Raw genomic sequence first — 22,946 nt, forward strand, 5'->3', positions numbered from 1 at the left:
ACCCCATCCATGCCTTGATGGTACAACACCCCATCAAAGAGAGTGTAGTGCCTACTATCTCTATGGATCTTCTTTCTCTCATAGCTAGTACTTTCCAAAGGAAAGGAGAAAGTGGTCAGAAACCTGCAGATACCACCATACCATGGATCCCCAACTTCTATGGCCACTACAAGGGTTACATCGAGGCATTCCTCTAAATCAATCAAAGCATTCTTCAAGTTGGAACAACCCCCTTTTACAATTTTGAAAGAAAATTCATATTCTTGTAGAACTACCAACCATTTGGCTAACCGGCCCATGGGATTTGGTGATTTAAGAACCTGCTTTGCAAGACCATTGCTAGAGATTATAGTGAAGGACTTCCCAGCCACATAATACTTAAATTTCTCAATGTAGAACACCAAGGACAAGGCATGCTTGTCAGCCTCTGAGTAGCATCATTCAGTTTTGAGCAATCGTTGAGAAGCAAATCGAACGGGATACATGAACCAATCCTCCCCTTGCTGTAGAAGAATACCCACCAGAGTGTGCTCACCAAACCCAGGATTGATATAGAAAGTCTTTGACCAATCAGGATTGCGTATAATGGGTTCTGAAGCTAGAGCACTCTTGATTTGTACAAACCCATGATCACAATCCTCATCCCAAGAGAAATCAACCCCATCTTTTAATAGCGTAGTCATGGGTGGCGTTAAAGTAGCATATTGATCAATGAAGCGGTGATAGTATCCTGTAGATTGACAAATGAGCATAGTGATGTTTGGTTGTTGGCGGGGAGAGCTTGAGGATAGCTTCTACCTTCTCAGGGTCAGGCTTGACGCCCTCGGATGAGACAATATGTCCTAGTAACCTCCCTTGAGTGGCTCTAATAGTGCATTTATCAGGGTTGAGGCTGCCATTTGCATCATTGACCCTTTGGAAGGCCAAGCTAACCTTCATGACATGCTCCTTACGTGCCGAGAATATACAAAAATCATCTAAAAACACCTCCAAGAAAACCCCCAAATAAGGAGCAAATACCATCTGCATAAATCTTTGAAAGGTAGCAAGAGCATTGGTGAGCCAAATGGCATTACTTTGAATGCAAACGTCCCCTAGGGTGTGGCAAATGTGGTTTTAAGTACATCCTCCTCAACAATTTTGATTTGATAAAACCCGGAGTAACCATCACAGAAAGTATACATCTCATGACCACTTATCTTCTCAAGAATGAGGTCTTGAAAGGGCAGAGGATGATGGTCCCACTTGGTGGCCGCATTGAGTTTCTTATAATCGATGCAGACCCCCGTCACTTGTTGTTTTTCTTTGGGGTGACTACCACTGGTGAAACTCATTCAGTATTGTGAACTGGAACAATAAACCCAGCTTCTGCAACTCTAAGCGTGAAGTGTCAGTCTGTAGGGGCCCTAATCTCTGATACTTCTGAGCCACTAGCTTAGCATCAAGCTTCAACTCTATCTTGTGTTCTATGGCAGTCACATGGCAAAGGGGTGGTAGCTAGTTGCAAAGAGGTCAAGGAAACCTTTGAACATTTCTAGGAACTCATCTTTCTCACTTAGAGTGAGGTCTGAGGAAAGCATAGATTCAAGCTGTTGAGGACTAGCTGTTACCTTTTCCGTGGGTGGCGGGGTCGGAGACACCCCCACCATGTAAACTTCTTCCTCTGAGAACTCCTCCCCCGTCTGAATCTTCCATCAACTTAGACACCGAGGATGAGAGAGTATCACTATCTTGCTCCTCTTCTTCTTCTGGTTCAGTGGCACCTAGTTGCATCGAGATCTTCTCCTTTGAAGCACCAAAAGACATGTGTCCTATCTTCCAATAGCTAACTGCATCACTCTTTCTCAACCATGGTCTCCCGAGTATGGCTGGGTAACTCCTGCCTGTATCTTCAATGTCCACTACATAGAAATTGACGGTGGTGGTCAACCCATTGATAGTGATGGTTAAATCCTCAATGACTCCCAGGGTGGCGAGTCATCGACCATCTGCTACCTTGATTCGAGTGGAGGAACGCCTTGTGCATTTCAAATTCAACTTCTTCATGATACGGGGCACCATGATATTACATGCAGCTCCCCCATCAACACACACACTTTTGATATGGCAATTATCTATGATGACATCCACTGTATGCGGGTGCCGATCAACTTCTTCAGAGATAGGAGAAATCTCTCGTACCTTTCCCTTTTTCTTGCTCCTCCTTGTTGAGAGCCCTTGCTGCTGTAGCTCACGTCTCACCTTAGGGCTAAATGCTATTAGTTGAGGAAGCGTGATGCTCAAAGATCGATGAGCAAGGTCCTGAACGACCAAATAGTCTTCTTGCCCTAAGCTGATAGGGAAATCTGAGGGCAACCACTTACTCCTACGAAATCTTTTAGTCTTCTCTGTTGGTGGGTCTTCCATCTCAGCATTTGAGGGCTCTAAGAAGGACACCATTCTTCCTAGGGTGGCCCGGTCCATAGTTTGGACAGGGGTCCGAGGTGGTACGACTTCTCTTCCTGAGGTCAAGGACCTCTACGTCAGAATCCTAGGTGCCTAATTCACCTAGAAGATTCACCCTTGGAATATTGGGACATTCGGTGCGATAATGACCCTTCTAGCGGCACTCGTAGTACACAAGATTGGCACGTTCTCTTGGAGGGCGATTGGCTTGATTTCTGATGCCCATCATCTCAAGTCAAAGATCATTCAGGGCCTTGGCAAGGTCATTGACTCTGGGTTCTTTAGCAAGAGGGGTCAGGGGAGTAGGAAGGAGGGGGGCTCGTGGGCAAGGCTGGGGAAATCTTTCAGGCAGAGGGTGAGGATATACACCTTGTTGAGGGTAAGCATCTAAGGGAGGACCATACATTTCAGGTGGAGGCGGTGGATACATCCCTGATGGGGGGTGGGGGTATGCCCTTGAGTTGGACCCCCTAGGTTGTTGTTGCAAGAATTGAGGGGGTTGTGGAGGGACAACCATTTTCTTTGAAGCGGGATCAGATTGAACTTTGTCGAACTTTTGAGCAATCTCTTGTGCTCGCACCATGATCTCTGGATTCTCCCATTTAAGCTTAAGGCGGAATTCATCACTTGCTCCTGCTACATGGTAGCCCAACACATGCTGAGTCATTCCAGCTCAAAATCCAGCGTTGTCCTCTTGCATGGCAATTAAAAGGTCCAGGAGCACGGTCGCTCGATCCACATATCGACGCACCGTCTCACCTTCTGACTGCTTCAGGTTTGCCACCTGCAAGTACACATTCTTTGGCTCCTCTTCTTCGTCGAAATACTCAATCATAGTTGCTGTGAACCTCGGCCAACTTTGGCGAACGTCCTCGGCCTGCTTCTCATACCACACTTGAGCTAAACCCTCTAGAAATGTGGGAAGAACCAACAACCATCTATCTTCAGTAAGAAAGTTGAGAGAGACACAACGGCGCTTGAAGGCCACAAGATACTCATTTGGATTTTCTTCATCCTGGCCACAGAACACAAGAATGTCAGCCATGCTTGGAAAAGAGGAGGGGATTGAAGAATATAGTGGAGGAGGTAAGAAAATACAAGATTATGTATTGACAATAGAGAGTGGAATTTTAAAATGGAAGTGCACGGACGAGACTTCTAGAAAGCAAATGTAAGCTGGAAACGGAGTATTGGGAGTGGTGTGATATTCCATACGGGAAGAGTCAATGGCGAAGAATAGTTCGTAAACAACTCTTATAAGCTGACATCATTGCGGAAGATTGGGGGTACGACGTCGCATCAAGTTGTTCATCAAAGCAAAGAGGAAAGCCATTACCATGGTAAGAAGATGCAAGGCTTGCACATCACCTTCCGAATCCTCAAGCTCTTGTAGTCTCCATGAGATTTCTTCTAGTGGGGTGAGGTTCGGCATTTCGTTCCTTTGAAGAGGTATCTCCTTTTGATTCACAAGACACTCTTGCGAGGGAGTCGGCGATGCTATTCTGAGTTCTTGGAATATGCTTCACTTGAATCTCTTCAAAGTTTTGACAAAGTTGAGTAGCCTGTTGATGGTGGCCTATCAAGGCTTCACTTCTCACTTTCCACTCACCGCTCACTTGTCGGCATACCAGTTGTGAGTCACCTCATACCTCTAGCTGAGTGATTTGATGTTCTTTGGCTTTTTGTGAGCCAAAAATGAGTGCGGAGTATTCGGCCTAATTACAAGTATCTGTTGCCACGGGGCTGCCATACAAAAACTTTTCTCTGTCGGGTGAATTCAAGGTCACTTCTACCCCCGTCGCTTTTGTCGAAGGTCTATAAGCACCATCAAAGTGTAAGACCCAAGCCGGCGTCATATGAGCACCAAGACATGTACATCCCAAGTCTCCCGATAATCTAAGATTGGGAGGATGAGTGGATGAGGGGATGCCAAAATCTCAGCAAGACATTCTGCTCCAAACAAGCTCACAATTTTCTGTTGAAAATTCACTTTGTGCCCAAACAAAATTACCACATGAAGTTCATGATGCAAAACAAAAGGTTGATCAGGAACAAACAGGTTCCGAGGATGGAACATCTTAACCATATAAATGCATGTTATTACATAAGAACTCGAAGAACCCTAGCTCCTTGGCATAATCATAGTAATATCTCCTTGGCTTTTCTTGGACCTTGACCTTTTTCTTGAACACTCTTTTCTTCTTGACCTTCAAAGGGATAGAGTTAGATGAACAACTAGATTCTAGCATTTTGTCGGCCGCTTGAGAGAATTCTCTAGAAGAGACTCACTTTTCACGCGTCTTCTTCGCCTAGGAGGAATACTTTCTGATTCTAACTAGCCAGTTGTAAAGAGCCCGGAGAACTGAATACTTCTCCTTTATGCGGCACCGAGAAATTCCACCTCAGCAAAAAGATATAGACCCCAGAAACTTTGTTGCCATGGAGGATATAGGATGCAAAGTAGGGAGGAGGTGGCGGTGAGGTGGCAACGGGCGCGAAGCATGATGGAGTGGATAGCGAGGTGGGCAAACATGGCACACAGAGCGCAGAGGTGGCGACACAGGCGGAGGTAGCAACGAGATCGGTGGTGGCGTGGGCAACGGGATAGACAACAGTGCACAGGCAACGCACAGACAGCGACAACAGGCACAGGTGGCACAAGCATAGGGCGACGCTCAATGACAAGCATAAGTGGCGGCACAGGCAGCAATGGAATCACGAATGGCGAGGTAGTGGGGCACAACGCCCAAGAACGGTGCATGGATGGCAAGGTGACAATGCGCATAGCACCCGATGGTAGCACATACATGGCGGGGCAACGACACGATGCGAGGCAGAGAGTGGGAAGTAGGAGGTGAGGGAGAGAGAGAGAGAGAGAATGCAAGTGAGAGAGTGGGGAGAGGGGAGAGGAGCGAGAGGAGGGAAAAAATCTAGAGAGGGGAGAGGAGAGAGAGGGGAAATTACAAAGAGAGAGAGAGGAGAGAGGAGAGAGACAGAGAGAGGGGAGAGGAGAGAGGAGAGGAGGTGAGAAGAGAGAATTTGCATAAGAGAACTACCAAGTTCTTGAAGGTGGCATGATCCTAATACATGGAGATTTGAATCCCAACAACCACACCATTTCTATTAACTAGAAAAGAAATGAAGGCATGAGGCTAAATGCTAGGCATGGCGACACTCGAGGGCCATGGGGGGAAAGGGAATGTGAGGGGAAAAGCGTTAACATGGGTGAGCATAGCACTATCAGTGCATCACTTGCAATGTGTCAAAGCTATCCCTCAGCATAAAATAGCATCCATGGGCAAAGCGTCCATAAAAATAGCATTCCACAAGGCAATTTGGGCCTATCAGCACATCCAATAAGGACCGCAATGCATCCAAATGGCCTATTAATCATCCACTACAACCCAATGCACACCACGAATGAGCGCACACACTGCTCAAACTACAACCAGAGTGATCTGCATAAGGTATGCTCAAGAAATCATAGTCCCACGGTAATGATCGCCACTAAAAATAGAACCTGAGATGCCTCAAAACATGGGCGCCATTGCATAATCGGACTAAAAAAAGGGATTAAGAGGGGTGGGAATGAACAGGGAGACTATGGCACAAGGGGGAAGGGGGGGAAGAGGAGCATGTACATGATGGGAGGTGGAATGTAGAGATGAAGACATCAAGGGAAGAGAGTCATGCTTTATTTGAAAGGAAAGTAGGATGGGGGAAATCAAAGTACTAGCATGGTGGCTTTACAAGAATGAGCATGTGACATCAAGGAATAGCCCCCTCCTTTTATAGCCAAGAGAGGGGGTCTCTCCCAATAAATGCATCCTCCCACATGCATGGTGTGTGTGGAGGAATCTCCCATGTGGGCTAGGTGGGTATGCACTCTCAATTGTGTGCGACAACCCTTTTCCTTATTTTCCCACATAAATCAAACCCCATATCCCAAGTCTAACATACTCCCTTGATCTCTTCTCAAGTTTATAATATGTTCAAACATCTAGGAGGACAAGTGGAGGGTTGGCACAAGGAATCTTGCCACATCATCCTACTTTCCCCATTATTTCACTTGCATTCTTGGACTATCTACACCCCCCCCCCCATGGGCCTATCCTACATGGAGGGAATAATCCAATATAATATCCATCTCCACCTATTTTATATTACTTCTCCCATGGTCCTTGGGCCATGTCTCACTAAACGCAGGCATGGGACCGCCTAGGTGGAGGGGTGGCACATGGAGGAACCATGCTACCTTAACACTTTATAATATTACTTCCATGGATTATGTACAACACACCTATGGGTCCTCTTACGTGGAAGGGTGGCACATGGTCATGCCCTACCACCTCAACCCTAGGCCCTATGCACACCATATTTTATTATACTATTACCACACATACAAGCACACACACATATTTATGCCTTTTGCATTGGTCAAATTTATCCATAACAATACATAACTCGGTATTCTCCCGTCATCACATGGTTCTCCTGCGATAGCTAACCCAACCTCTGAGTGTTTTATTTGTTGACACATTTCTGCACCTGAGAACATTCACCTTAGTATTGCATGAGTGAGCATCTTCATCGAGCACAGCACTGGGTTGGGTTGTCACCGAGCATCTTTGAGTTAGTCAGGTGAGAGAACGAGACTATCATCTGTTATACGTAGGTTCTCCTCTCGATGTGGACTCTAAGCATGTGATGCACCTGGAGGTAGACCCTCAGCATTTGCTGCACTTGGACCCTCTTCTAGAGGTGGACTCTAAGCATGTAATGCAACTAGATGTTGCTTCTCTCTATCTTCTCCTCTTGCAATGGTGCCTCCTGTACCTTTTTCTCCTTTACCTCCAGCATCTCATTATCATTTTCTCTTAATCTTTCTGTTTTCATAGTCTTCATGATTGGAGAAGCATCTTAGAGAAGCTATGTTACAAGTCTAGCTCTAAAGCTATATACATAGTCCGAATTGTAACTCCCCTCCTTCAACTACAAGAGTAAATGAAACACAATTTTTTTGATCCTCTATGAAACCTTTGTACATGAAATATTCATAATGGAAAGCTTATTGTTCTTACAACTTGTGGTGGTTTCTGCTTGAAAATTTTGTTTAGTGTGTATTTTGAATTAATTAATTAATGGTCTCCACCCATAAGAATGTCTATCCACCCATAATTGTTTGAAAATTTTATTTAGTGTGTATTTTGCATTAATTAATGGTCTCCATCCATAAGAATGTCTATCCCCCTGATATGGTGCCTGTACACATTGTAACAAATCTTTAGCTTTTTCTTTGGATAATGCTAAAAGAATAATGTTCTTAATAAACATAGAGGTCAGTCTTACCTCCAAGTGAGTGGGCTCAATAGAATCTAACAAATTAGTATTTGGGAGCAATGATCCAAAGCACCTAATAATTTCTTTAGACATCATATTTTTTATAAGCAATTAGCAAAAAAAAGAAAGCTCTAAAAAGACTTGAAAGTTGAGGTTTCAAAGATCATATATAGGTGAATCTCATGAGCCCTTGTGAGAGAGTTCAGACAAAAGCACTATTTTTAATGAAGATCAATTACCGCCAAACTCCAATGATGACGGAATTGAAAGATGCTCACATAGACTAAACTTCAAAACTTAAACAAAACTTTCAAATTTTTGTGTAGAATAGATGAATATTCACTTACCTTAAGTGGTATGGAAGGATCATCACATCCACCAACTCAAACTTACAAAATTTGAACCACTTGGCAATATGTTTAGTTTGTTCTCTATGATCCCCAACTTAAAGGAGATTGTAGGATCTATGATATGTATAATGTGTTGAATTGATACTGACAATTTCATCTTGAACATGTTGCAAAAGCAAGGAATTGGTAAGGCATGATATCAAAAAATCATGGATACTTCACTTACAAAGCAAGCAAAGAATTACCAAAGATAGGTGTGATGAAAATAAGCAAAGAATTGCCAAACAAGTGTATCTATCACCTCTCCAATTATATTTCCATACAATCATCGGCTAGCTCAAAACTTCTTATTGAATCCACATCCTATAGATTTATCTAAATTTGTGACCCTAATTCCCTTAATCAATGCAAAATCCCAAACACTAGTACAGCAGTCTCATTAGCAAGTTCTCTAGAGGCAGCCTGCCTCTATTCCTTGCTGATTTTAATGATTTCTCATATGCTACCTTGGTTTTAATCAATTCAGTGTGTGTAACCTCTTCTATTTTGATATCTGCATTCATTGGCTTCCTTGAAGGTGGTATTAGAAGTAGTCCCTCATCTTTAGATTTGAGGATGCAGTATCTTATCATGTATCTAGCATACTCTTCTGATAGTACCTGTGTCCTTCACCATTGTTGTCACTCTATGGGCATGAGCAACAATCAAAAATGTGTCCTAAAAAAACTAAATGAGGAAATCATGTGCTACCTCTTAGGAATGACAAATCCTATTGCCTTTTGTGCTTTCCTAATTTCTCTCAAGACACATGCTTTTTTTGAACCTGCTCTTTTTTGCTTACTAGAGAATGTGCAAACACTTTCCTTTTCTGGCATGTTACTTCTACCTTATGCACAGTGGTCTTGTTTCACTCTCTATTGTCGCTTTCCTTTACATCATGATGATGTTGTTGTTGTAGTTTATGCCATATTTGGGCCATGTCTCCGTTCTCTTACAGTATGTTTTATCCTTGCCATATCTCTAGATAGCCATAAGACCACAGCAAAATGGACATTAAAAATGAACATATTTTGTGTAGAAGAAAGAGATTGAAGAAAGAGATTTGAAAGGTTGGAAAGTGCGCAAGAGAGAAAATCAATTTATATTACACAATCTAACAAAGGCCATGAACAACATGTATACTTCTATACATTTTTTGCTTGTGGCTATGTCCATGGCCTACACTACTATCGGGTGTAAGAAGAATAGGTGATTGTGCAATGGAACTTGATTTGTGGAGTTTTGGGAAAGTTCCAATAGAGCAAATTGCTTTCTATTTCATAGATTTGATAGTCAACATAAAACAATGTGCACTTAGTAAATCTCTCTCTTTTGCATGTGAATCTTACCTCTGAAAATATGTGAAAGTAGAATTAAAGAACAAGGAACAGGACAAGCTCTTAAAAACCTCAAATCTAAAGCCATTTCAAATGTTTAAGAAACTTGCACCATATCCCTATAAAGAAAGTCACACCACCTTAAAGTATAAAAATGGTGACTATCAAGGATGGAAAAGGGACTATAGTCAAGCAGGAATAGAGGGAAGCCAATAGTAGAAAGAAAATATTACACATGTAAAATTTTCCAAGAAACACCCTCTATAAAATTCACTAAGAAATACCCTCTAGAAACCACCTTAATAGTAGCTGAATTGGGAGTCATGGGATAGTTTTAAGAGTTGGAATCGATTTTGCTACATTTCTCCAAGAAGGGACAAACTAAAAACCACTTGTGTGTATTTCTTTCTCAATGTGGAAAAAGGCTAAGTTTATTTCAGCCTCTGACTTGGACTCTCTCTCTCACGTTTTCTCTTTGAGCTATAATTTTTTATCATGTTTGGCTTTGTGTGTTCTCTTGGTTCAAACTTGCATGCCTGCATTTCATGTTTCCAATTTCAAATGTTGCATTGCTACATGTCTCTTGCTTACGAGTTCTTGTCTACACCTCGTCTTTCAAACTATTCCTACTCGTTCTTCCTTCGAAGGCTATAGGGAGTTATCTGAGGAAAGTAGTGAGCTCTATTCAACTCCTTCACTTAGTAGAAGGCAAGAACAGATGGTTGTATTCATCTCGTGTATATAGGAGGGAGAGAGTTCAATTTTTCAAATGCAATTTTATTGAGAAAGGCACATGTGAGGTGCAGGTGCCTCTAAGACTCTTGAGTAGAGCTTGGTTTGAGAATACTAAGAAGCTAAGCAGAGGAGAGGTGTTAGACATGGAAGAACCTGTGGATAGTTTCTTAAAAGAAACACACTTGGAACTTGTCTCTTGGTGGTAAAAACCTAAGATAGGGGCCCTATATATATAAACAAACAAATAGATTATTTATTCATTCATTTCATGTTAAATTATTTATTTATTCTTTATATATATATATATATATATATATATATATATATATATACACATACACACACACACACACACACATATATATATATATGCACACACACACACACACACATACATACATACATACATATGCATGTATGTATGTATGTATGTATGTATGTATGTATGGATGCATGCATGCATGTATGTATGTATGTATGTATGTATGTATGTATGTATAATATATTGTATTATATATATTTTTATTTATTTATTATTTATAAATAAATAAATATAACTTTCCAATCAACAAGGGACTTCATAGCTATATGCACCAAGTCAACTGTAAAAAGCTACACGTTGAGGTTTGGGTCTCGATCTTCTATTTGGGAGCAAGAGTAAGCACATTTGAAATGCAAATTATTTAGTGTTTGAATGAATCCAAAGGAAGAGTTGGGAAAGCATATTACTTAACTAAAGTCAAAGTCCATTTCAAGCTAATTGCAAGATGTAAATGCAAATAAATGACAAAGATGCAAAAGCATACTACTGTATAATCTGTCAAATAAGCATGCCTCAATTTTCAAAGTACAATGATATGGTACAAGAACTCCTCAAAGAAGAGCTCCAGTCAAGAGTGCTCAAGAGCTTATATGGATTTGAAAAGGTATTTCTTGTAGGCCAATTCAAGAAGATACAAGTGAAGGACAAAAACAAGGCAATCATTACCTTTTGATTATATAATGGAGTTGAGCATGCTGTAGAATGATATGGACAAGATCCAAAGAAGCAAATGAAATAACAACTAAAACATGGAGAAGGTCCAAAGAATAATGAAATCTACATCAAAGGAAAGGCCAAAATATTGCCAAAGGATGCAAAACAACACCTCAAGCATTGAGCAGACATCCACTTTTCAAGATGACAAACTCTATATCTTCTATTATTGGCTATTGATTTTAAGTGGGTTTACTTTTATGTGCATCTTTGGGTTTTCCTTATTGATAGGGGTGAACTTTGTATGTTCAATTGATGAGCATCACCTCTTGCTAGCAGAGAAAGGTTCATGGGTGTTCTCTCTTTTGCTTAGCTTTTCCCTATAGTTCTTTTTGCTTGGCTTTTCCCTATAGTTCTCATGAGAGGAGTCTCTTGTACTACCAAGACCTCTTCTCTATTAACCTTCTCTTTCTCTATGTTTGTCACTCTCTACTCTAAGAAGTAGACTAGAAAAGAAGCTTGTCCCACCAATAAATACTTTATATTGTGCATGTCTACCATTGCTTTCTCTCTCTATGCATGCTTGTCGCGACAAAGTCCCAAGAATAGTTTAAGGGACATATGTTTACCTTGGTCCTTTGCCCTTCCTTAGAGTTGGCTTCAAACCTTGAATATTTGATTTATGAATGTGAATGATTGTGGTGAATATATTCATTCTGACTGGCTCCATATTTGGATTGATGGATTGATGATTATATATATTAAGAGTAGAATATATAGAACCTTATTAAATAAAACAACTGAAAGAACAAAGGAAAGAAGGGAGTTTGCAAGAAAATTTAAACAATAATTTTAGTAAATGAGAAATATATAACTTGGTAAGCAAAGCTACACTTATGTTCTTGTTAGTACCAAAGAATTGTTTTTGGACAACGCAATTAATTAGATTGTATAGCATCATCCCATGGCATACCCTCTCCTTCTTCTTCATGTACTTGGGCCGAGGGGGAGGAGAGATTTCCAAAAGCCTCCTCTTTCTCATTCTCCTTCATGTACTATCGAGGGAAATTTCCAAAAGAATCCTCATGCTAAGGATCCCCTACATTGCCTTCATGTTGGCTTCCCCTTGTTAAGCAAGAGAAAACAAGACACTATATGCTCCCAAGGAATTGATTGTATTCATGTGCTAGATACATATATATAGTTGAGGACAAGGGATGAGTGTGGGCAAGCTATATATAGTTCCAACACCCCCACTCAAACCAAGCCCTCGGGTTGTGGATGAAAAAACCCTTGGGGAGTTCAAGGAAAAAACGCGGGCCATACATAGATATCTAGGGAAAAATAAAAGACAACAGTGGCATGTGACGACGAAGTATGTACAGGGTGGGCTGTGCACATCATCATATAGTGCCAAAAGAAGAAAATATACAAAGATGGCCTCACGCCAAACATAGTGCAATTTGAGAGTGCATGTCGTGATCTTCTATCATCAAAAGAAGTGCATAAGAGAAGGGGATTAGATCATCATAATGCCAAATTCATCGCGCAAAGTTGAGAACCAAGCCTGTGGTAGAGGCTTTGTGAGAATATCTGCAGTCATCTGAGTTATCGGGCAATACTTTATTCGAATGGTGCCCTTCTTGACCTCATGTCGAACAAAACGACAGTGGACTACTATATGTTTTGTTTTGTTGTGCTGGATGTAGTCTTTGGCTATACTGATTGCACTTTGATTATCGTATTGCAACGGAATGCTAGAAAGAAGAGGGTAGTACTGTTCACGTGTCGCAAATGGCGCTGCCACATACTCTGCTTCCGTGCTAGACACAACGAGTGTTGTTTCTTGCTAGTCCATGAGACCAAAGATTGGTTGAGGAAGGAACAATTGCCGTTGGTTGATCGCATCTATGAGGATGAGCTGACCTAGTCTACATCAGAAGAGAAAGAGAAGAAGGATCCTGTCTGCGATATACCAGACCATGTTCCTTAATCCCTTGCAGGTCTTCTAGCACACGCTTTGCTGCTATCCAGTGACTTTGACAAGGATTTGCAAGATGTTGTCCGATTGAGTTCGTAGAATCAAGCATGTCAAGTCGAGTGTTTAAACCAACAAACTGGAGGCAACCAACAAGATTTGTAAAAGGAATATGATCTTTGAGCAAAGGATCTCTTGCCAAGAGATTCTTATTAGACACGGCAACCGATGGAGTGGATACTGGATTTGCCCCTGTCATGGCAAATTTGTCTAAAATTTGCAATGAATTTTGTCTGGTGAAGGAAAAGAATGCTCGAGTCATGAAAACGCTGAAATTGAAATCTAAGGCAGGAATGAATTTCTCCCAGGTCCACCATCTTGAAGGCAAAAGACAGTAGGACCTTAGCAAGGTTGAGGAAAGAGAGATCATTGGAAACCAAAATGGTGTCATCAACATACAAAGCAATGATGACAAAGAACTGCCGATCTCGTTTCAAATAGATGTTTACACATGAAGAGCAGGGGTGGAACCTGTTCAACTGAAAAACTTATACCCTTTTACACCATCTTGGTAGCCAAGGAAAAACACTTTCTAGCCAGAGGGTTTAACCTTGGTCCTTTTGTCCTTTGGAATGTTAATGTAGGCAATGCAACCAAAGATACACAGATGAGAAATAGAGAGAGTGGTGCCTGTCAAAGTTACAGCTAGAATCCCTCCAACCGGTGTGGGAGAAAGTTTTGAACATAAACCACCGAGAGCACAGCATCCGCCCAAAAGAATTTTGAAAGTCCGGCATGAACTAGCAAACAACGCTTTGCATTGAGATTCTTTCGCAACTAGCGAACAACGCTTTGCATTGAGATTCTTTCGCTCAGCACCTAAATTTTGCTATGGAGAGTAAGGAACGGTATATTCACGCGGTATACCATGAATAGCACAATAACTATTAAAATCACAAGATGCATGTTCTCCACCATTGTCAACCCTGATTTGTTGTTAGGGTCAAGTTTTTGTCCTCTTCTGGAGATCCTAAATGCTTTTGTCTTTGGGTATTTCTCTATAGAGATGGAGGCTCTCTTTGTCTAACCACACCACTAACTATAACCCCCACTAACTATAACCCAACCACCGCGGTCCCGCTAACCTGGTACTCGCAAACCCCCCGTTTTGCTAACTCAACCCAAAAAACACAACACTACCGTAAGACCCTTTGCAGGCCAAAAAATCTAATCTGACCATCCCTTAGACCCTTGCAGGGCTATGGGTAATATATCAGATCACCTGACGATCTACACAAAGGAGTTGACTCCGATTTTGTTATTGATGGCCCTTCCTCTCCCTTTTGCAGAGAGACCTAATGGGCAATGTTTCACAGTTCAACTCTTCGATCTGTCAGTATCCATGCCCTTTTATCTTTGTGTGGAGCCTTTCCACAATTTATTTGTATTGGCTAGCTTAGTCATTCCAACACTTAAGCCTTTTTCTCAGTCTTTTTATGACTGAGAAGCCACCCCCATGCTGCCTATTCCTTTGGTTCCATCGCTGCACGACCTACTTGCCGCTTGTTTTGAGACCCACCTACTTTAGAGCTTCAAAGCCTTGTTTGTTTTCATGAGCTCGCTAAAAGCCTAAAAGCTTAGAGCTGCCTGCTCTCCTTCGCTGCATTCCTCTGGTTCCATTGCTGCAGCTCCCTCAAGTACTTCATCAACATCATTGCCAGAATTGTATTGAGACCAATTGTTTTTGGGCTTCAGCAAGACCTCCAACTAATTTGAAGATTTATATTATGTAAAATGTCTTAACGTAAGGAAAAGGGAACAAAGAGGTTTCCAGTGAGCAGTCTTTGATAAGCAGCCTTTGTGAAGCAGAGCTTCTGTTCTGCCTGATACCCAAGCAAAAGCCGCCACTCTGGCTAAAAAAGCTCTTTGAATCTGTTGTGTTAACCTGGTGCTTACCAAGATGGCTACAAAAGCTGTTTGAGTCTGTTGGGTTAACCTTGGGTGCTTACCAAAAGATATAAAGCCAAAACAAATGAGGAAACCATCGCACAAAGAACGAACATTTGTGTGTGTGCGCGCACGCGTGCCGCGCGCTTAATGAAAGGTTCTTTTACCCCCCAAAAAAAAAGAGTGTGTGTGTGTGTGTGAGTGAGAGAGAGAGAGAGAGATTGACTCCACTGGAAACGCAAGAGCAACCAAGAATGCCCTTTAAAACTATTGTTAGTAATTAGTCCTGCGGAAATGCAGCACCAACCAACAGATACTCAGTAAAAATTTGAAATGAGAGCAGCATATGCCCTTAAGGCTTGAAAGAAAATGGGCTTTGCAGCGCCCAATTTTTTCTGAAATTTGCATCAAGGATCCTAATGGATCAGTGAACGTCAACACCCTTTTATGATACAAGTGTCCACAAATGCCGACGGACATTGTAAGCTAAAACCTCTTGCCATGCGTTGTTTGTTCAGAGCGCTACTTCCGTACTGACACCGGATGTTTTGAAGGCCATACAGACACCGGATGTTTTGAAGGCAACTGATTTATCACAATACAATTGATTCTGTGTGTTGCTCACGCTGTAATGTGTATCTGCTGTCAATGTATCTCGTTGATGTATGTAATTTTTTTAAGAATAGTCTTTGGCAACCTCACAGATCAGTTTTGAGAGAGAGAATGACCTGTTGACAGAAAGTCATGGCATTGTCAAGTTATCAGGTGAGTATGGAAGGGTAAAAAGATTACACAACAGAAATGACCACGATTCACAGTGACAAAAGAGACCATGCACAAGACCTATATTCATGTTTTTCATTCCGCTAGACATACACCATGAACCAGAATATATATCAAAAGGCACTACCTTTTTCTAACCATGAAGTTAGAAAGATAATAACTTGAAATTTATAAATTCTGGCTCTTGCTTTAAAAACAATAAAGAAGCTTCTCTCTTAAAACTTTATACAATGGGAATGAAGTGCTCTGTATTTGACATGGAAATTCTATTTTGCTAATTGGCGCCTGGAAGCATACCTCAATATTCTAAAGACCTTGATTAGGCTTCTTTCCTGCAAGAATTCGCGAGATTTGGAGACCTCTACTGAAGGCCTGATTGAACAGTATACGAGTCTGCATTGATTGGAATCCAGGAAGCCAAGACAGTAATCCTAGGGGAATCATGACTATAATTGCGAAGGCTAACTCGTACAATCTTGCAACCGCAACCACAACAGGCCACGCATTTGTGTTGAGCAAGAAAGGTTTGAGGACTAACATAATGCATAGGAGTCCCCACCCAGTGGGTAAGAAAGCCAGCAAGCTGAGAAAGAAGTCCAGAAGCTTGAAGTTGGTCAACTCAACCAATAGCACAAAAACCAGGGTAATAAAGATAGCCACAAGAGATTGGATCAGCCTGTAGTATAAATGATTTTTTGCGGCATACCTTTCTGCTGCACGGGCTACTATGATATACACCAGGAGGGCTAATACGATGTAAATCCAAGAAAGAAAGTACACAAGAATGCTCTTGTTGTTAGCAGCGATGTCCAGCCTGTAGACCATGCCATATTGGATGAGGAAAAAACGCACACTGAGAACTACTTCCAAGGTTTTACCCCAGAAGCCTGTTGTCCTCAGGTGATCCTGTTCCTCATTCCACCACACCTCCCAGCTCTGGTCTGCCTTTACCAATACACCCCCCTTGTACCATAGCCAATTTTGGAAGTCTTCAAAGTCATACACAGTCAGTAACCAATCGAATCCTGAAGGATTGAACAGGAAGGGTGCCATGACCCATGAAAGGGCCAAGAACCAGCTGGAAAATGTTAGAAGGAGGTAGACTGTGGTGTTTGTGGCAATACCCCCATACGATTCATAGACCATCAGTAAAATTATGAGCTCAATTCCTTTCACAAAATGGCTCCGAGCATAGAGCCGGTAGTTCTCAGCAAACTTCTCATGCCTTACCACAAATCCACGGCCAGTTGCACGGTATTTAGCACCTCCATGAAGCAGTGTCCTGCCAAAATAATGACCTTTCGTTCCCAATGAGAAGGTAAAGAAGACTGAACATAGCTCCAGTTGCATGGTCATAAAATCCCATACGGCAGCACTAAAACCTTTTTCTAGTGTGTTCTCGATTACCATCGGCAAAGCAGTGAACAATCCGAGTTGCACTAAAAACTGCTGGTTGAGCGAGGCAGTGAGGGCCTTATTACTGAGAGTTCCTGCAATAACATTCTCCAGTCCACTGAGGGCAAGGTATACACGACCCCATAAGAATGCATACAAGGTCAGGATGATAATCATGTTGCTGATGTAAAAACCCACAGTAGTATAGTAGAAGGAAAGCATACGGAAGAAATCAAGGCGATGTCCAAGGCGGTAAACGTCCCGGCTGAGCATCTGTTCGCCGTTCCCACTAGCAACCTTAGCCTCAAACATTGCTATCTGGTTCAATCCCACATCTCGACCTTTTCCTACTTGGATATATTCATGGTGAGTGACATTTCCTCCTCTCAAGGTACAGTTAAACCCTGCAAAGATGTCCTCACTGATATTGATGACTCTCGAGGCCTTGCTGATGCCTCCCCTTGACAAGAACCACAGCCTGTCAAACACATCCGGGTGGCCATAGTGCATCCTGATCTTGAGAGGGTTTGCTAATACACGTTGGCCCAGGGTGACAAAGCTGGTCTCTTGGGCAGACATGAACCAAGCCAGAGAAGAGACAGAGCCAGTGAAGACATGCTCTCGAACCCCTAGGATCTGAGGCCGCCTCAGCCCATAGTGTTTTGTGAATTCTTGAAGCAAATTGCGTATTTTGAGAGCCTCCTCGAAGTAATTGTCCTGATTCATATCAATTGTTTGCACTGCATCTCCCCTAGTGAAGATCAGAGCATGGTTCTGATTCTCAGGCTTGCCTTCTCCCAGCTTGAGAGGGCCAGGAAGCCGTATCTCATAGATTTTCACCTCCTTATCCAAAAATGGATCATACTTCACCAATACAGAAAAGTACATCTTCTGCCCACCCTCTATCCTCTCATCCACATATGCGACCCGCATGGCTGGATGGCTCTTCATCAGAAAAAAGATGTCATCAGCTCTAGCATCCTTCCTTGCTTTCTGATCTCCATAAATCTGGCATGCTACCACGTAGGTGAATTTCAACAGAGCTGTGGCATTCTCCTGGGATGTTTTATACATAGCACTAATTCCACTCAGGCTGCTGAGACTACGTTGGCTGACCGATAGATCCGAGGACCGACGGCTTACAAAGCTCTCCATTCGCACAGAGGTTGCAGCTTGCTGCAGCTCCATCTCCGATGCTGCATCAAGATAAGCAAGCCTCTCAATAGCACGATGGTAATACATCATGCCCCGAACAGTGCGACCCAATGTTTGGCCACGGAAAGAAGCCCACAGCCTGAGCTGCCTTGCCTTCTCTGGATCTGCCCAAAGCTCTGCTTCTGGATTCTTGCTGCCCTTCAGCTGCATCCTCTCCAGGAAGTTTTCCCACTCATCTGGAGAGACACTCTGAAGGTAGAAGAGGATGGTGATGCCATCCTCGTTTGGTGTTCGCAATTGCTCTCTGCTGTACAAGACATCCTCACTGTAGTAAGGGGTGAGGACGCTGAAAGCAAGCATCCTCTCCACAGAAGGGGCATGGGGCATGTTCATGAATAGAGAATTGCTGAAGAAAGCAATGCGTCGTCTGGCTTCCAGATTCTTGGGTACCTTATCCATAGCTTCTCTGGTACTCAAGGCCGTGTGGAGCCGTATCAATCTGCGGAAGAAAGGCTCGTCTGTTGGGTCAGGCAACTGAACAGCATCAGTAAACAAAAGCTCCTCCTTGTCTGCACCCAATCCAGCAACCCTCAGGGATTCAGCACCCCGTTTCTGATCAGGCAGGTCTCTCACAACCACATCATACAGATTCTGAATAGCATCCACCACTTTCTGTATATCCTTTGACCCTGGTCTCTTCAACAGAATTTGTACCAAGGCAACCACTCGGGCATGCACCTCTGCAAGCTCATTCAGCTTGTAATTCCTCGTGAAGGTGCCCAGTTGGAGGTCTATTTCAATCTCCTTGAATACCTGTTCTACGATGCTATGTTCTTTGCAGCTCTCCTTGATTATTCTTGTGAGCAAGTGTTTCAAACTATCATAACACTCCACCACAGCACATCTTCTGTACTCGTTCTTGCTTATCCTCTTCCACAGACTCTTGTCATCTCCATGCCAGCGTTGGGCGTGGCCTAGGGCGATCAGTACCTCGTTGGATAAGAGCACAGAAGGCCACTGAATGACGCTCACGTTCCAGGCTGGCTTTGGGATTTCCAACAGCTCTACCTCGCGATCACTGACCAAATCCTCTTCCCTGAAATAGGATATGATTTCGTTCCATATGAATGCAAATTTTCGAGCCTCCAGCGTATTTGACTCGAACTTCTTATAGTCCTTTCCCAACCCATACCTGAGCTTCGCCCTGTTCCATATATCCTTGCACACTCGAACAAAAGCATAACGACCCAAGACTTCTCCACACAACAAAGCTTCCTCTGGAGCTAAATTGAACGTGATAGCGCTGGCAAAGAATGGAAACCTCAACTTCAGTTGTTGCACAGTCCGGATTTCTCCTATGTGAGACATCAGTCCGACCATTGCTCCCACAATGGACGAGTACACTGAGTACCATATCTGGATGTCCATCAAGTAGACCAACACGACCGGTGCCCAAAGCACACCCACCACGAACCTGTTGTGATTCTTGAAGAACTCGTGCCATTCAAAATTCACCACATTTAGCTTGAGAAGCTCTCGCGTAGGCTCTACCAAGGGCCTCACCTGCAAGAAGTAACTGAAGGTGAACTTGGAGAAGAGAAGAACCAACCAGAAGAAGGTGTATTTGATGTTGTCGATGATCCCTTCGCGCAGGCCACGGGCGACGAATACTCGCGTTTGGAACCACCATGTCAAAATGTGGAAAAAGTGCCATTCTGATTTCTCGACGAAATTCCGAATCCACGGGAAGATGAAGAGCGTGATGGCAAGCACCTCTGGCAAGATGAACACTCCGGCCGTCTCCAAGAACTGAAATAGCCTCAGGTTCGCTGCTTGCGACCACCTTCGATCGTTCATCCTCTGTATCCAAATCCGAGCGAGCAGCACGGAGAAGATGGTCGTCCAGGCCGAGGCTACTATGATTTTGAGAATCATTCGCACCCCCAGGAGCTTCGTCTCTCTGGAAATCAAGCTGTACTCCATCCCTGCGTCCAGCACCGCTTGCACCACTCGCAGACCTGCCCAGGTGATGAAGATGCTCAGCAGGATCCCCTGAACATCTCTGTTGTAGACCACATGCCATGGAAGACCGTCGCCATGGAACGCCACGATCATCATCGCTTGCAGCATGAGGATGTGGCCAGTCCACAGGTGGTCGAAGCTGCGGAAGACGTTGAAGAAGGAGCGCTGCTCCACAAAGCCCGTCTTTCCTACCTTGTTCCCGCTGCGCATCACTCGGAGCCTGCCCTGTTGCTTCTGGGGCTTGGCGAGATAGTTGCAACCACGATTGATCGGCCATGAGAGCTGAGAGAAGCAGCGCCTGGACCAGAAGTACTCGTTCATGTCGTCGTAGTTCCGCCAGGCCGAGTGAGGAGCCTTGCCATCGTTGGCTGCTTCGGCCTCCGCTTTCACTGTTTCATAGATAGGAGTGATCACCTTCCGCAAGAAACCGTTCTCCCCGAACGAGGCAGGTAAGGGATTCTCTCCCGCATAGGAGTTCTCGAGGATGTGGTCAAGCTCCAGAGCCATGTTGTGGAAGATGAAGCAGAGGCATTCGGGCATGAATCGCAGGTTGGCGGCCTCGCCCCAGATGAGGAGGTAGAGGCAGGAGTAGAGGAGCTCCCGCCGAGAGTCGACCGTGCCAGCACGGTCGTTGGGGAGCCAGAGATGGTGTCCATGGGTGAGGAAGGAGCACCATTTCTTGTAGTTCTTGAGCAATTTCTTGCGGAGGAGCTGCACGACGCTGCGATCGATCCTGTCGACGGTCTCATGGGAGGGCGGGAGGCGCATCTGATAGTTGGCGAGCAAGAGGACGACATGCTCGCGCTGGTTCTTAACATTGTCGCGCTGGAAGCCGAAGAAGCAACCGAGCCAATCCATGAGGTCCATGCCGGGAAGCCATGGGAGCTCGGCGGAGGGGCGGGGGATCTCGCCGAGGTTCTGAAGAGCTTGAACAGCAAATCGAACTTCAGGGAAGCGGAGGGCGTCGTTGTCTGCGAGCATATCGTGGAGGGGAAGGATGTTGAAGGTCTCATTCTGATCCTCCTCGTCGAGAGGGGGGAAGGAGCTCGCCGCCATAGCCAGGGGGAGCTCAGAGCTTGGGAGCAAACAGAAATGGAGACGGAGAAGAAGAAGAAGAAGAAGAAGAAGAAGAAGAAACCGGTTCCTAGAAGAAGCTGCTCTCCGCCATAGCCAAGCTCCTAAAAGAAGCAGCTCTCCGCCATAGCCAAGAGCTTCTCAAGCTCTGCGCAACGCCATAACCAGGAGCAGCTCGGACGCCATAGCCACGAGCTTGTCGAGCTCTGCGCAACGCCATAGCTAGGATGAGCTCGGACGCCATAGCCAAGAGCTCGGAAGCTCGATGAAGTGAAAATAGACAGAAACTAGCCTTTCTTCTCCATATCCATTAGCTGAGCTTCATCCACCATAGCCGTCACGTTCTCCTCTTTTCCTGTGCTCGTGAGCTTCACCCGCCATAGCCGTCACCTCCCACATCTTTACCTATATTCTTTTTGGTACCATCGCCGGAGTTCTGCGGTCCCTTTTCCTGTGCTAATCTCCCACATCCTCTCGTGAACTACCACTGCCGCATCAGTCGCCGCCTATCGCTCATGTTCCTCCTCGACTTGACTGCGCTCTTGAACCGATTCCGACGTCGTTACCTCGACGGTGAGCTCATCGCCGCAAACCGTTTCTCAACCAGTCGTGTGTCGTCATGACAATCGCCATTCTCCTCGAGCTCATTCGTCATGCATGCCAGCGCTCGCGCGCGAGCTCTCTCTCACTCTGTACCGTTCTTTCGAGGATGCTATACTTCTGCTGCCGTCTTCTGCTGCTGATGCGGAATCGCTGGCGAGCTCATGTCGAAGGCCAACGCAAACCTTGAAGAATGATGCGGAGATAGTGAGAGAGAGAGAGAGAGAGAGGGGGAAGCACCTGGACTGTGGAGAGACAGTGGTGAGTCAGAGCTCAGAATTGCTTTTACGTAACGTCTCCATTTGCGTGATGATGAGGATCTGTTTTAATAGATCCCTCAATTATCAGTCACTTCGGACACATACAGACCATTATATTTAAGAAAAGATTTCCCAAAAATAACCTTGGTCCTTCAATGGCCCCCACACTTCCCCTTGGCGGCGGCACTCCCTTCCTTGCCAAGCTAGCATTTCCAAAAATGCAGCCCCATGAAGCCTCATGGAGGTTTGAGCGTTTCTTTAATGCACGTCACTGCACTTCTTGCAACAATCAATCCCATAGCAAACAATGAGGAGCTTTGGGTATTGCAAGGCTGAGCCAGCACCTTGAAATTTCAGGCTGCCTGTATTCTCACCCAGCCCTAGCCCTCCATGGGGCCGTGAGAGTTGCCTGCTAGTGGGCATGTGTGGGAAAGCTCTCTTACTTATGATGGGAATTGTGTAAGGGTCTTAAATGATGCTGTGATAGAAGGTTAACCTCAGAGGAAATTT

General features: G+C 44.1%; 1 non-coding gene and 1 pseudogene across 3 annotated transcripts; both read right to left on the reverse strand.

Annotated features, from left to right (window-relative positions):
• Positions 1–15,407: 15,407 nt before the first annotated feature.
• Positions 15,408–22,407, reverse strand: LOC147893770 (callose synthase 12 pseudogene; annotated as a pseudogene). 2 transcript variants are annotated; one of them, XR_015542259.1, is made up of 3 exons: positions 21,869–22,407; positions 16,228–21,782; positions 15,408–15,875 (listed from the first exon to the last, which is right to left on the reverse strand). The product of XR_015542259.1 is annotated as a callose synthase 12 pseudogene, transcript variant X1 (transcript). The 2 variants fall into 2 exon arrangements; XR_015542260.1 differs by having other exon boundaries at positions 16,228–22,407.
• LOC147893771 (small nucleolar RNA J33) lies at positions 18,502–18,581 on the reverse strand. The gene has a single exon (XR_015542296.1). It is a non-coding gene; the product is annotated as a small nucleolar RNA J33 (small nucleolar RNA).
• Positions 22,408–22,946: the final 539 nt, after the last annotated feature.

This window comes from Dipteris shenzhenensis, chromosome 15 (assembly GCF_047967505.1).
Source record: "Dipteris shenzhenensis isolate YYH24624 ecotype China chromosome 15, Dip_SZ_1.0, whole genome shotgun sequence".
NCBI lineage: Eukaryota > Viridiplantae > Streptophyta > Polypodiopsida > Gleicheniales > Dipteridaceae > Dipteris > Dipteris shenzhenensis.